At 35.7% G+C, this 14,816-nt stretch overlaps 2 long non-coding RNA genes across 3 annotated transcripts; both read left to right on the top strand.

Annotated features, from left to right (window-relative positions):
* Nucleotides 1-415: 415 nt before the first annotated feature.
* On the top strand, nt 416-3,124 carry LOC146936218 (uncharacterized). 2 transcript variants are annotated; one of them, XR_015030509.1, is made up of 6 exons: nt 416-456; nt 1,020-1,058; nt 1,467-1,607; nt 2,563-2,670; nt 2,764-2,832; nt 2,921-3,124. It is a non-coding gene; the product is annotated as an uncharacterized LOC146936218 (long non-coding RNA). The 2 variants fall into 2 exon arrangements; XR_015030508.1 differs by lacking the exon at nt 2,921-3,124 and having other exon boundaries at nt 2,764-2,880.
* A 944-nt stretch (nt 3,125-4,068) lies between these two features.
* On the top strand, nt 4,069-10,614 carry LOC146936219 (uncharacterized). Its single transcript, XR_015030507.1, has 4 exons — nt 4,069-5,860; nt 6,486-6,570; nt 7,099-7,320; nt 10,244-10,614. It is a non-coding gene; the product is annotated as an uncharacterized LOC146936219 (long non-coding RNA).
* The last annotated feature ends 4,202 nt before the right edge of the window (nt 10,615-14,816 follow it).

Consider the following 14,816-nt stretch of genomic DNA (forward strand, 5'->3'; position numbering starts at 1 on the left):
TCAAAGTGGTTTCACGAAGGATAAATTTTTTTTCCATCTTGGTCATTTTCATCTATTTTTAAATACATTGGTTACTATGTTGCACTTCATTCAAACTTACATTTACGCCCTATGCTTCATTCCAATTATATTTATATTAATTTTTAATAATTTTTTTTAACAAAAGTGTCTAATGAGTTTACTAGGTACAATGAATATTTTAAAGTGGTAAGAGCAAATTGAAATTTGATGGACCATTGTGTTAATACACACTTCTATTAACTATTTAATAAAATAATACTATATGATTTTCCTATTTTACCCTCCTGAAGGGCATTTTCGTAATCTACTAATTAGTGAACTTTGTTGGTTACCAAGTCCCTATGATATGGGTATATATGTTTGGGAGCCAACTTTTCTTCCTTATCCTCCTCCGTTTCCTTCTCTTTTTCCGTTTCCTTCTCTTCTTCATCAAAGGTAATAAAAAGCTTCTCAATTTGTTCTTCCGTTTTGTTTTCTTTTTCATCAAAGTTAATTTATTTATCCTTTAATATATCTAAAATAATGATTGAATGAGTTTTTTTGGATATCTGATTGCATGTTAATGGCTTGGTTTTTCCAGTTTTTTTTATTTGATGGTGATTTGGGTTGCATGTTTGCAAAAAGTTGTTATATTGAATGATCTTTGAGCATTTTGTGTTTGATTTTTGTTTTTGTGATCCAATTGCATGTTAAGGGCTGGTTTGTTCCTGTATTTTTTTAATTCAATGGTGATTTTTGATCTTAGGGTTTGAATTTTTCGGTTTTGGTTTGTTGTTTGGTGATTTGGGTTTGTTGTTGTGTTTGTTGTCGCATGTCTCAAAAGTTTGAGTTTTTGCCTTTGTGGTTTGGTGTTTCTGGGTTTGTTGTTGTTTTTGCCTTTGTGATTATTCACTAATACTTGTATGTGTCTTGGTCAGTTTATTTCATATTTCAATTCCACATGTTCATTGCGATTGTTTACTGAAATTTTGTAGTGTTTTCGATTTTTTTGTTTCTAGGAATAAACCTTTGCAAATCTGGGACAATTGACAAAAAAGGTAAATGCTTTGTGTTTGCAGTGTACATTGAGTCAGTATTTTATCATATTACTTTACTTTTATAGTGTCCCTTCGGTTGAAATATGTCTGGCCAAGGAAAAAATTAATGTACATGTCAATCTTTTTAATAGTTTCCAGTTAGAGAGTTAGTCTATTGATATGCTCCTTTGAAGTAAGAATTCAGAATATTAAGTCGCTTGGAAGAGTCAAATATAATTTTAACCTATGTGTAAAGTGCTGACTTATATTACAATTGATGGTTTCTTTTATTATAATTGACTTTTCTAGCTATATGTGCAAGATTTTAATCAACATCAATTGAACTATTTTACTGTCTTGAGACATGGTCAACAAAACTTGACTTATTTCAATATAGGAAATCTAACTTGGTTTTCTTTTTCTTTTCAGAATCCATTTTTGCAATGTATATATGAAGACTGGAATGAAATATGGGACTAAATACTTTCTCCAGATTGTTTTGTTGAGATTTATATTAGTCTTGTGAGGAAATTACTTTTAATAACTTCATTATGGCATATAATAATTTAGGTATGAATCTTTAATTATGGTTCTTAAGCTTAAGTATTGTTTTGAATGTGGGCAACATGTGGTTCGCTTACAATTATTTTATGCATAATCTTATATTAGGACATTTCGTAATTGTATGTATCATTAACAATGGTTCAATTCTAGACTCATTATATCAAAATCTTGAAAGCATTTGCAATGTTATATATCCATGTCTTTAAATTGAAATTCTGCTGATAAAATCATAACTTACTATTATATATGATATTGTGTTGTAGGAAATAGTTTATTTAGCTCTGCAGTCAGTTCTATGCTCAAATATGGTATGCATTTTAATTATTGATTTGATGAAGGAATGACAAGATAAAAAGATTTTTGTTTTTGTTCAAGCTGCACAAAATAGACATTTTAGGAATATCAAACTTTTTGTTCAATTTTGTTGCTTTGTTGTCGTGTTTGAAATTAAAGTAGAACAATTTGAAGGAAGGTTTGTGATTTATTTCAATGTTTGTTAGCCTTTGCTTGGTTACTTCCATTGATGATTGTTTCATTGTGTTAAAAATTGGGTTGATATTCATTTGGTTGTGATTCCAAATTGGGATTCCCATGCAACAACATTAAGTTTTGAATTTTAGGCTTTGCATTGCTTTACTTTCAGACTTCAAGTTTGATTCCTAAAATTAAAGTATGCTAAACAATTGCTTTTTAACTTTGCTAGACCTTGCCCAGGTTTGTAATTTTTTATTGTTGACATGGTTTTTGCTTTTTACAAAGGATTTGACTATGGAGTAACTCCTTTTTTTTAAATGAAGGCTATAAATAGAACTCTGATGATTAACTATAAGTTGCACCGCTTTCTTTCTCTCTATTTAAACTTTGAACTTTCAATTTAATTATAGTTTTGAAACAATGTGCATTGTTTTGAAAATTTAATGACACTTAATTATTTTGAACATTTGTTGTGTGTACATGTCAGTGTGAAGTAAGCCGCAACAAATTTATCCAGAAATTGGTCCTTTCGATTCTCATAAAACTAAGGATAATGTAACTGTGAGTTTGTGATGGTGCGCTTTCGGGCTTTGAAGTAAGTGAATGTAAATTTTGTTTTGATGCGTTATGGTTGTTGATGTTAATTTGATTGAGCTTTGGTGTATTTTTTTTGTGTGACATTTTGAAGGAAATTTGTCATGGCGAGGAGATTGCTCGGTATGCAAAAGGATATTGTAGTGCGAAATGAGTATAATCTGTATATAGCTTATGCTTATGGTAAAAATATGCCAAACTCATTTGTTAATATGTTTTTTGTTGTTTAAACTTGGTCATTTGGTATTTAGGTTGATGCATCAAGTGGTTTTGTTTTGAGATTGAGTGCATATTGTCATTTGGTAATCTTGAACTGGAATTGACGAACAACCCATAATGCTATTTATTAGAGTCGAATAAAAAATGGGGCGTGGCTAAGCGGTAAGGTAATGGGTTTTGGTCCCATTATTCGGAGGTTTGAATCCTTCCGTCCCAAATCATATCTATTCATGATATTACCTTTCCTGCTTCTTCTTTTTTTGTTCCTAACCTTTTTGTAAGTTTTCACTTCTTCCAATGTTTATTTTCTTAACAGTTGTTACATCTGAAGCCTATCTTTGGTTTAAATATGTAAAGATAAATTCAGAATTTTTTCTTTACCCATGATCAGAATTTCATGTAGCAAGAATTGTAATGCTTGGTTGCAGCCATTGCTAAACATCTTCAATGATTTGTGAATGGAGGAATTTGGTACTCTGCTTCCTACCAAATCTTCATGTCATTTTCAGAATTTGGATTAATTCTAAGATAAGTAAATTCCCATCCCTTTTTTTAATTTACATTCTTGATGGCATCCAACTTTTATTGTAACCTTTCTAATTAGTTTAGATAGTCTTCATGGTTAATATTGATAAGTAAATCTTCTGCCTCGGTTAAAGTGTTCCATAATAGTTAATTGATGTACTCAAGGTGTGACAGCTCCTACCTAATTTATGTTCCCAAAATTAGCAACTACTCCCTCCGTCCGAGAATATTTGACCCATTTACTAAAAAAAAAGTGTCCCAAAATAATTGAGCCATTTCAATTTTCAATACAACTTTCATCGATCCCAATACAATATAACTCTAATTAATACTACTTTCATCATTCTCAATTCAATATATTCCACTTTCCCCTTTATTTATACATTTTTCTTAATCTGTGTGAAAAACCAAACTGACTCAGATATTCCGGGACGGAGGGAGTAGCAAAGAATGATATCTCTTGAACGATGCAAAAATAAAATTGCAGAATTATGCAGAAATTGTTTGGTACTTTTTTTAAAGGTTATCGTACACAAGCTTAACAGAATTTTCTTAGATGTCAAGTGCATTTCATGTCAAGTTGTGTACAATTTTTTTGGTAATTAAAGTTACTTTACTGTTTATACTGATTTGGTTTGATGTTGACTATGTGCAGGCCCTGTTTATACAACCAAAGAACTTTACTTGGAGTAAACTCGAAGCCTCATTGTGCTTTCCAACAAATATAATGTTGCTCATATGAGGTGGAACACACTACTACCTCCGTTCCGGAATATCTGACCCATTTACTAAAAAAAAAGTGTCCCAAAATAACCGAGTCATTTCAATTTTCAATACAAATTTCCAATACAATATAACTCTAATTAATACTACTTTCATCATTCCCAATTCAATATATTCCACTTTCCCCTTTATTTATACATTTTTCTTAATCTGTGTGAAAAACCAAACTGCCTCAGATATACCAGGATAGAGGGAGTAACAGATAAGATACCCTTTAGGTCTATATCATATTTTTAGAGCTATGATAACTAAACACAAAATTTCAGACACAATCCAGACAACACAGTATAAAATACGTATTTTGGGGTTTTTTTTTTCTCTTTCTCTCTGCTCCCCCTCCCCTACCGTTTCCATTCTCTCTCACCTCCCACCCTCCAACAAACACTGCTCCTATCTCCGGCCACCGGCGACCGTCGCCTTTTCACCATCTCAGTCTTCGTCTACAATCCCCGTTCACCACCATCCTCCGACTACCACCAGCATCCCTCTCCTCAGATCTGCATTCAACACCACAACCACCACCACCGATCAAACTTCTTCTCAGATCCATTTATCACCAACCGCCACCACTTTCATCACCATCGTTACCACCACCGTCGACTGTGCTCCACCGAAAACCATCTCCTCCTTCTCAGATACTCTCTGACTGCGAGCTCGATCGCCACCGCTGCCTCCTAGTCTCCTACATCAACGCCTTCCATCCCCACCACAATCAAAGCTTTCCTCTCCTCCCCTTCACCACAACTAGATCGGAGAGAGAGAAGTCAGGGAAGGAGAGAGCATGGAACGATGAGGGAGAGAAGAGAAAAGAGTGAAACTGGCAAGACAGAATTACGAATGTGTCCTTGCACTTCAATTAGAATTACAAAAATGCCACTGATGTCGTATTTGTGTTTGAATTTATGTGTTTGGTTATCATTTCTGTATTTTTAAGGCTTTGTGATCCTATAGGTTAAGTTATATGGTTCACATATTCAATTTGGTTTTTGGATTTTGTGTTCAGACCTTTTTTTCCAATTGATGTCTCTGATATTTACCTAGAAAACAAGCATTTCTTCATGAATTTGATTTAAGTCATTTAAAATGTCAGCTAAATTTGATTAGCATAACATATATTATAAAATTTTGATTGGAATAAGAATTGTTGTTTTGTTTTATTCTTGAGTAAAATGGTTCCTACTTCATATGTGCTACTGATTTGATTTGCAGGTCTATTGATAATTTCCAAGTTTGATTGGTAGAGGAGTATCCCACATAATTGATTGTCATCTCATACCTATGATGAAGGTTCAAAATGACCAACTTTTAAACCTTTATGTTTGTTGTGTTTGATGTCCATTTTACTGATACCATCTTAGAAATCGTGGTTGGGCCTAACACAACCCGACAAAACTGGCTTATGAGGTGAGGATTGCCCCCACTTATAAACAAATTGTCAGGCCTACTCCTAACCGATGTGTGACTCTTAACACACCCCCTCACGCTAAGGATTAAACATCTGAAGCGTGAACATAAATGACAGGTGGCCCGATAACTGAAACCTGATAACAGGTGGCCCATAATCGTGAAGAGACTCTGATACCATGTTGAATAAGAGAGAAAAGAGAGACATATGATCAATACTGTGTGTCGGAATAGCACAACGGAGGATTTATTATATAAAAGTAAGTAGCTTGGGGCCTAAGCTATGATATATTTACAGAATGAATATTCATCATAATATTATATCCTAAGTAACTTAGGGAGTAAGCTAAAATATATTTAGAGCATAAATATAATTATATACTACATATTTATATATCAACAGCTTCATTTTCAATATTTTTTCTGCTCATTTGCGTTGCTTTAGGAGATTCTTTCATTCTTTTATCTTGATTTGAATTGTTGGATTATCAGTCTAGCAAAATATTATGCATCGGAGACGTAATATTTATGATTTAATAACTTGAAATTGCCTCTCAACAAATTTTTTGTATTTACAATGTGTTGCACTTCCACCTTTTTGGTCTTCAATTCCCTTCAAACACTTTTTTTTTTTTAATTTATGTTCACAACACTAAACATTGGTCTTCAATTCCCTTCAAACACTTTTTTTTTTTTTAATTTATGTTCACAACACTAAACATATATGTATGGTAATAAAATAGAAATGTCAGTGTATTACATTGTGCTGTGAAATGAAGTCATGGAGTGTATTGTGATAACTATGTTTTTGCTAGGACTTTTTGTCAATTGTTCAGCTACATTTATGTTGACCACTATCTAACATTTTCATCTTTACAATTGCAGGAAAAAGGTTGATAGTTGAGGAAAGACTTTATCAAGAATTGCCATCAAATTTCAATTATATCATCAATTTCCACTCGATGCTTTGGTTAGTCTTAAGTTGCATAATTGCGAAAACAAGTGGAATTACATACTCCAATTTGTTTGTGTACCAGATTTAGTATTATGATACTATGTTTGTATTTTTTTAAAACGCAGTTAATAATAGACATATCATATTACTTATGAATGTATTTTTCAAAACACAATTAATGATAATGATAGCTCTTATTTTACGTCATATTTTATAAGTCCTTATTTAGTAACTCTTATAAATTTGATGATAATAGTAACTCCTATAAATTACTTAGTCATAGTTAAGCAGTGAGTTTCCATTAGCTGAAATTTAAAAGTCATGTCTATACACAAACGTATAAGCCATACTTTATGATCCTCCTGAAGATGGTCTTAATGAAGATGCCGAGCCCAGGTGTGGTGTCGCATTGACTGATACTGTTGAGAATGGTCACCTGGTATATTATTTTTATGCGTTGCAATATCTTGATGAGTCAGTTTAAAAAATTTCAGTTTTGTTGGTTGACACGAATTTCTTTTACGGTGAATAATTATAAACCAGGAGAGGGATGGCGCATCTGAGATAACTGAAACTCCTACTAGCAAGCCTCTGGGAAAGATTCAGTTCAGAGTTTGGAAGGGCTGAATGGTTTGGATTTCGATGGCAACACTCTGAAGCAATTGGCTGCTAACAATGAAGGTCTCGGGAATTTACTCACACCATGAAGATGCCAATCCAAATCATGTTGGCGCATTGACTGAGATTGTTGACAAGCTTCATGTGGTATACATTTTATCTTTTGTAGTGTCTTGATGAGTTAATTTACATGCGGTGGAGAAGGAGAACGAGAATGAGAATGTTTTTTTTTTAAGAATGTTAAGGAAAATGGATCTGGATGTTAACTTGATTGCCGGATGCACGCTCTAAAATTCTCTCTCTCTGAAAACAGCCACTGTAACTGTTTTTTTTCGGCGACCTAGCATCTCTCCGGCAAGCTTTTTTCTTCCTCTTTTCACCGATTTTCTCACCACTTCATGGTGGTTGGCTCTTCTTTACTCTTCTCTACGGTAGTGTTTTGGTTTTCCTCCAATTCCAAGTTCTTTGGAGTTGTTCCGTTCCACATAGTTTCTTCTCCGGTGAAACCTCTTCGACCTTCCAATGGCGTGTCCATGGCCATTTATGGCTGCTTTTGACTCGACAGTAACAAAGAAGGTTGATACAACGATAAACACTATGGATTCTAGCAAATACTTTGCTCAAGCTCTCACCCTGTTTCCGGCGAAAACTTTCAATTGCCCTCCAAGGTGGTTATGGGAGCTTCAGTTCGAGTCAAAATCTCACAAGCTGCGTATGAATCTGGACTAACTTCTTGTCAATGCAATCTCCATGGTCGATTGACTCTGCACAAAGGGGATAATCCGTTAACAACTCAAGCATTGAAAGCGAAGCTCAGCAACTTTTGGCCTCAATTGCAAAATTGGAGTCTGATTCCACTGGGTAAGGGTTTCTTCGAGCTTAATTTCAGTTCTCTTTGAAGATATGAAATAGATTTGGGCAATTGGCGTGGTCAATTTGAAACTAGGATTCATGTGTTTCTATCGTTGGACAAGAGATTTCACACCAAAAGCTTAAGCTCAAACGCACACACAAGTCTGGGTGAGACTGATGCAGCTACCACAGGAATACTAGGGAAGGCAAACACTCTTTGAAATTGCCTCCGGTTTGGGTACACCCCTTACCATTGATGAAGAAACACAAAATAGGCGTTTTGGGTTATTTGCCAGAGTACTTGTTGACATTGATATGAGTGAAAGAATGTTTGAATCTGTGATTGTGGAGAGGGAATGGCATGCTTTGACAATTATGGTTCAGTATGAAAAATACCCACTGTTTTGTTCTCATTGCAAATCCATAGGGCACAGTATTCAGGCTTGTTCCAAGATGAATGTTGATCTTAATGTTCCACTGGCCAAAAGAGTTACCAAGATAAATGAAAGAGCTCAGCCCAAGCCTGATTTGACTCATAAAAACAATGCTAAGATCTCTGTCAATGGGGGTGCTAGTACAATTATGAATACACAAGCCCACCCTCACATTGCAGCAGTTGGTAATAAGACTGTTGAGATTTCTGTTCATGCTGGAAACAATGATGTACCTTTTGTTTTAGCTGATGACTTTGAGGATGTTGAGGATGGTGAAATTTCAGCCCCTGAGAGCATTGACATTCTCACCACTGACCCTCATGTTACTATTCAGAATCAGAACATTGGGGACAATACAAACCTCACACTCCACAATTCCTTTGCGTTGCTTGAAACTGGTACTGAACGAATTTTAGGGGAGGCTAAATCAAGTGATATGGAATCTATTCCCATTATACTGGATATGTACATTAATAAAAATCCAAATGTGGAAGACAATTCCCTAAGGAAGGAGGACTTGACTCATAACACATCCCTAGAGATTTCTGGCAACTTGGTACAAAGGAACTCTAGCACTGTTGTTGTGACTTCAAGAAACCCTCTGTTGGGCCCTGTCAATGGGAGGGCATTCCCCATTACAGGTCCCTCTTCCTTAGCTCAGGGTAGCACCATTGGGAGGCTGTCATTCCCCAATGCTACCACTGTGTCACTTGGTGCAGCTTTGGATCCTTGTTTGGATGACACCATCACTCTGCAGCCCATAATTCATCATATCACAGCCAATGATGAAACTTTAAGCCTTGATAAGAGGAAAGTGCTTCACACTGCTGGCCCTGCAAATTCATCAGCTGCATGTCTGAATGATGGTAAGATTATGAGGAATTTTTGGGGGGATGAGGATACTGATAGTACATGTGACCCTGAAACTGATTCTGAAGCTTATAAAAACAACTCTCAACTCCCAAATGCCTGTCAGTATTTGGAATCTCTTTATAATCAGGTACAGAAATCCAAAAGAGGAAGGCCTAAGAAACAAAAGAGTCCCAATAACACATATGGGGATCAGGTTCAACACAAAAATTCCACTAAGCATACTAAGGAGTTGGTCAATACCAGATTACAGGCTGGCAGCAAAAATCACAACAAGAACAACATTACACAATGAAGTGTCTCTTTTGGAACATAAGGGGAGTTGGGAACTTGGAATCTCAACTCCATTTGTTTCACATGATAAAAATTCATAAACCAGACTTTCTGTTTCTGGCTGAGCCATGATATCTTTCCACTTCATGGTATTGGAAGAAACTAGATCTGCACAATCATATACTCAACAATAACAACAGTACTCCATCCCTTTGGTGTCTCTATCACTAACAACACAGCATCTCTATCCTGCTCAATGGTTCTCAATGCATTGCCTTCACCTTTACCCATGAAGGGGCTTCTATCTTCATAGCTGCTATCTATGCATCCACCTTTTACATTACCAGAAGAGCTCTTTGGCTATCTCTTGACACATTACTTAATGATTACCCTGGGCCTTGGCTATTCATAGAGTTGATATGAATTGATTGCTTCCCCCTCCCTGCTTGTTGGTTATGGGCGGGCTTTAGTTTGTTTGGTTTCCTATTTTTGTATTTTGAATACTGGATTTTCTTGTTTGTGGTTCTGGCAGCTCCTGGCTATTCTATGAATTTTAGCTTTATAAAAAAAAGAGTTAATTTACATGCGATGACTTTATTAGCTTATGCAAATTTTTCTTATAGTGTTTATTTATAAACCAGGATGAGACGAAGGAGGCTGCTTAAACGCCAACGATAACACTTCTCAAACATCTGAAACTCCTACCAGCAAGAACTTGGGAAAGAGGCCAGTCCAAGGTTTGAAAGGGTTGGATGATTTGGAGTCAAAGGGTGTGGCGGCATCAACCACTAACAAGCGAACATTGTGCCCCCTGAAGATTGAAGACTGAAGATGAATGCATGGTTGTTCTTTGGATTTAGTTGTCATGTATTATGTCATTTTGTTTTGTAACTTATTTTGGTTTGTTTTTTGTTTTACCATGGGATATAGTAACTCCCATTGACGGTCGTATTTAGCGTCTTCGCCACTTATGTTTTCATGTTTTCCGTCTTATGTATGTCTTTGTATCCTATCCTTTTGCTTTTCTGTGCACTCCCTTAGGCTTTGTTTGGGAGTTTGGAGGGGAAGGGAGGGGAGGGCTTTGGGGGGTTGGAAATATATAGAAAAATGGACAAAAAATTCACATTTTTTGAAAGAACAGTTTTTTAGATAATGATAAACTAATACTTATGATTAATATACTTTTAATTTTAAGAATATTATAACAACATAGATTGAATTTGAAAAATTCATATAAACCCTCCATAACCCCCCAAAACCCTCCCCCAATGCAATTTTTGAGTTCCCCCAAATGAGGGGATTTTTTATTATGAGTAAAAAATTAACCTCCAAAGCCCTCTCCTCCCAATGTCTTCTATTTCTTCCACTTCCTCCTTCCTTTTTTCCAAAACCCTCCCCTCCCCTCCCCTCCAAACTCCCAAACAAAGCCTTAGGGTGTGTTTGGATTGAGGGTTTAGGAGGGGAAGGGAGGGGAGGGTTTACTTTTCTTTTTAAAATTACAGATTATATAACATGTTTTTCTAAAATAAATTATGTGTGATTGAATTATTATATAATCGTGTATCATGTTAATATGTTAACTTTCTAAAAAACATTTCATAGTGTTCGTAATTTAAAAATGAAAAGTAAACCCTCCTCTCCCTTCCCCTCCAAAACCCTCCATCCAAACACACCCTTATGGTTTGCAATGACTGTTAATGAAATTTGGATGGGGTTTTTGTTTGTTAGTCTAAATTGATTACTCATACTTCCATTTCATCATGCCTATATTTTTTCCATTACTGTTGTGCCACTCTTTCCTAAATTTGGATTGCAATGCTTTGTGGAATTCACAACCATGAGTTGGCGCCAAAGTTAACCGGCCACCTTCTTGCGGGTCAACTTAAAGCGGAGGAGAAGCAAAGAGTTATCGACATGACAAAGAGTATGGCACCACCTAGGAATATTCTCACGGATTTGAAGGAAAAAAACCGATGAAAGTGTGACAAAATCATCAAGCAAGTGTACGATGCGCGAACTAGATGGTGCAAAGAGCAAAGAGAGGACAAGACGGAGTTGCAATACTTGATTTCAAAGTTAGAGAAGTATCAATACGTCTATTTTACAAGAGCAAATAGTGAGGAAACCACTCTTGAATACTTATTTTTTGTTCATCCGGAGTCAATTAATATGCTTAACACTTTTCCCACCATTTTGGTCATGGACTCTACTTACAAAACCAATACCTACTGAATGCTGTTATTTCATATTATTGGTGTTACCTCTACCAAATTGACGTATTCGGTTGCGATTGCCTTTCTTTCCTTTGAACAAGAGAATAACTTTACTTGGGTACTTGAGATGTTGGTTGGTCTTTTGACCTCAAAACTCAACATGCCTAAGGTGATTGTCATCGACAGGGAAACCGCTTTGATGAATGCCATTGCCAAAGTTCTCCCTAAAACAGACCATATACTTTGTTATTTTCATATCGAGAAGAATGTCAAAGCTAAGTGCATTACAGATTGTAGAGTCATTGCCAAGCCTTCGAAAGCAAAAGTTGTTGATAAACATGTTAAGGAAGCGAATGATGAGAAACATTGTGAGAATGTTAAGAAAATAGTGAGGGCTTGGAGAGATGTGGTTAACTCTCCTGCGAAGGATTCATATGCAATTGCATGGTTGAAATTCAAAGAGGAGGTATGCGGGCCATTTCCATTGTTTGTTAAATATGTTGAAACCACATTTTTGACCCTTAAGAAGCATTTTGTGAGGGCATGGATGAATAAATACTTGCATCTAGGGTGTAGAACCATCAACATTGTTGAATCAGCTCATGCACAATTGAAAAGATAATTGAGGAGTAGTGTGGGAGATTTGACATCATGTTGGGATGAAATTGACAAAATGTTGAAAAACCAATTAGGTGAGTGATAGAGCCAAACCGCAAGCGCACGGCCTATCGAAGTAATAGTAGTAAGTAGAGTATCGTTCCGCTAGGGAGTTGGTCAATTTAATTAACTTTCAATGAATGATTAGAGGAGAGAAAGTTGGTTAGAAAGGGTTTGATTGCTGAAGGTAAAAACAATAATAATAAAAGGGTCTTAGGATCATTGGTTCATCTTAATAACTAATCCTTCACTTGACAAAACCTAAACTTCTAATTTCATGGTTTACACACTAATTTCTAAAGACCGGTTTCCCTTAGCCCCTCACCTTTCCGATGAAAGTCCGGTGAGAGTTTACTTCTAGCAACCAAGCCTATTTCACTGACATGATTACTAGAAGATGCATAGAGGATTGAAACTACTCTTTGTCTCAATAGTTGCAAAGACTATTTCACTGTTTTGCAACTATTGTCTAGATTCACTTGTTCCAACATCAAAGCTCCGCTCTCGCTTTATGAATTGATGTTTGGGATGATGGATTAACGATTATCAAACCCTCCGCTTTCGCTTCCACAGTTTGATAATTGTTAATCCACGTTAAGACGGTGAATCTAGATTAGAAATTAGGGTTACATGGAAATTAGGGTTTAGACATGTTTTGTTTAGGATTGAGTCATTAGACTCCCCAATAATCCTAAGACTAAGAAGTCTACTCACTCATGTTCATCGTAGACATGGAGGAAGAAGAGAGAAATACGGTAAAATAAATTGCAAAGAAAGTAAAAGGAAAATAAAGACTTTTATTAAAATAGCAATTGAAATAAACAAAGGTAAAGATGATTGTTCATGGTGGAGAGCTACTCTATTTATAGCTTTACAATCGACTTAGAAACTAAGCAACTAAAAGGGTAAAACAGTAAAGCTGCAACAGGGTAACTTGGCCTTGAAGAAAAAGCAGCAAAAGTGGCTCTGGAGGGTGGCACGGCCGTGCCACATGTTGGCACTGGCCGTGCCAAGCTTCTGACTTGGTGGGAACATATTTTTGTCCCGTATCTTCGTATTCTTGTGCTGTATTTGCTCTAGTCCTCTTTCTTTTGCTCCAAGACACCTTCCACCATATATTTATTCCTAAAATAAAATAAAACATAATTTGAAGTAAAATATTCTAATATAAAATAAAATGCAATAAAACTAAATCAAATCTAAAATAAAACTAAACTAAATAAGGCAATAATTAATACTATCTAAGACTCATCAAACTCCCCCACACTTGAATCTTTGCTTGTCCTCAAGCAAAAGGCAGCAACATAGTAGCAACAAAAGATTTGATTATGGCAATATTAAGAACAAATGTCTCTAGAGAAAGGCCTTGCCTCAAGTACACTAATTACTATTTCAAATACTTCTCATGAACCTATTCTACCCAACATCAAGTCTCAAGTGAGTGTGTGTGTGCAGTCCAACCCTTTTCTTGCTCCTGTATAAGACAGATATTATGAGGAATAAGTTCTATCCTTAGTGCTAAAGTAACCGAGAAAAGTCCTTTCTTCATTTCATATAAGAGTGATGGGAATTTGAGTTAAACATTAAATTAGATATAACAATTAAGCACAAGGGGCTGCAGATGCTTAGGGGCTATCTATCCTCGTAGGGAGTCTTCTCGGATGTAATTGTCCTTTCCCCCTAGATTCAAAATCACCCTAAGTAGTGCTGCAAAATTATTGTTTGTTTCATCTCCGCGTAGGAAGTCTTTTTGGATGTAATTGTCCTTTCCCCCTAGCATTGATGAATTTGTTTCACTTTAGGTTCAAATTAGGGAGTCACCACCACAATTAGGAAGTTAGGATGCAATTGTCCTTTCCCCCATATGTTGGTGCCATTCTCCCGCCCCTTTTAACTTTAACAATTTAAGAATATAACAATTAAGAACATTGGTTAATTTCCCACACAAACTTATACTACTTTTACTCTTAAGACTTTAAAGGGTCTAAGTTAACACTAAAGATAGAACGTGTTCCTTAAAATACCTATTCATACATTTGCTCAAGGATTGCAACCGGGTGCTTTTCTCATTGGAGATTTTCACAATAAAACAAGACATGGGTATAGCAAGAACATAAGAAACACAAGAAACTACTTTCATGTACAAGAAGCAACCTAAAGAAGAGACAAAACAAAAATTTTCATGCCATTTTTTACATTAAACACAAGCTACTAGTCATGCCTTTCACTATAAAAACAAAACAAAAGAATAAAGTTCAAGGGAGTTTGGACACTACGACTCTAGACACTTTATTAGGCCCCCCCACACTTAGGAGAAGCATTGTCCTCAATGATTCAAAAAGAA

This window comes from Medicago sativa, chromosome 3 (assembly GCF_051527215.1).
Source record: "Medicago sativa cultivar Bolivia chromosome 3, Bolivia_mono, whole genome shotgun sequence".
Lineage (NCBI taxonomy): Eukaryota > Viridiplantae > Streptophyta > Magnoliopsida > Fabales > Fabaceae > Medicago > Medicago sativa.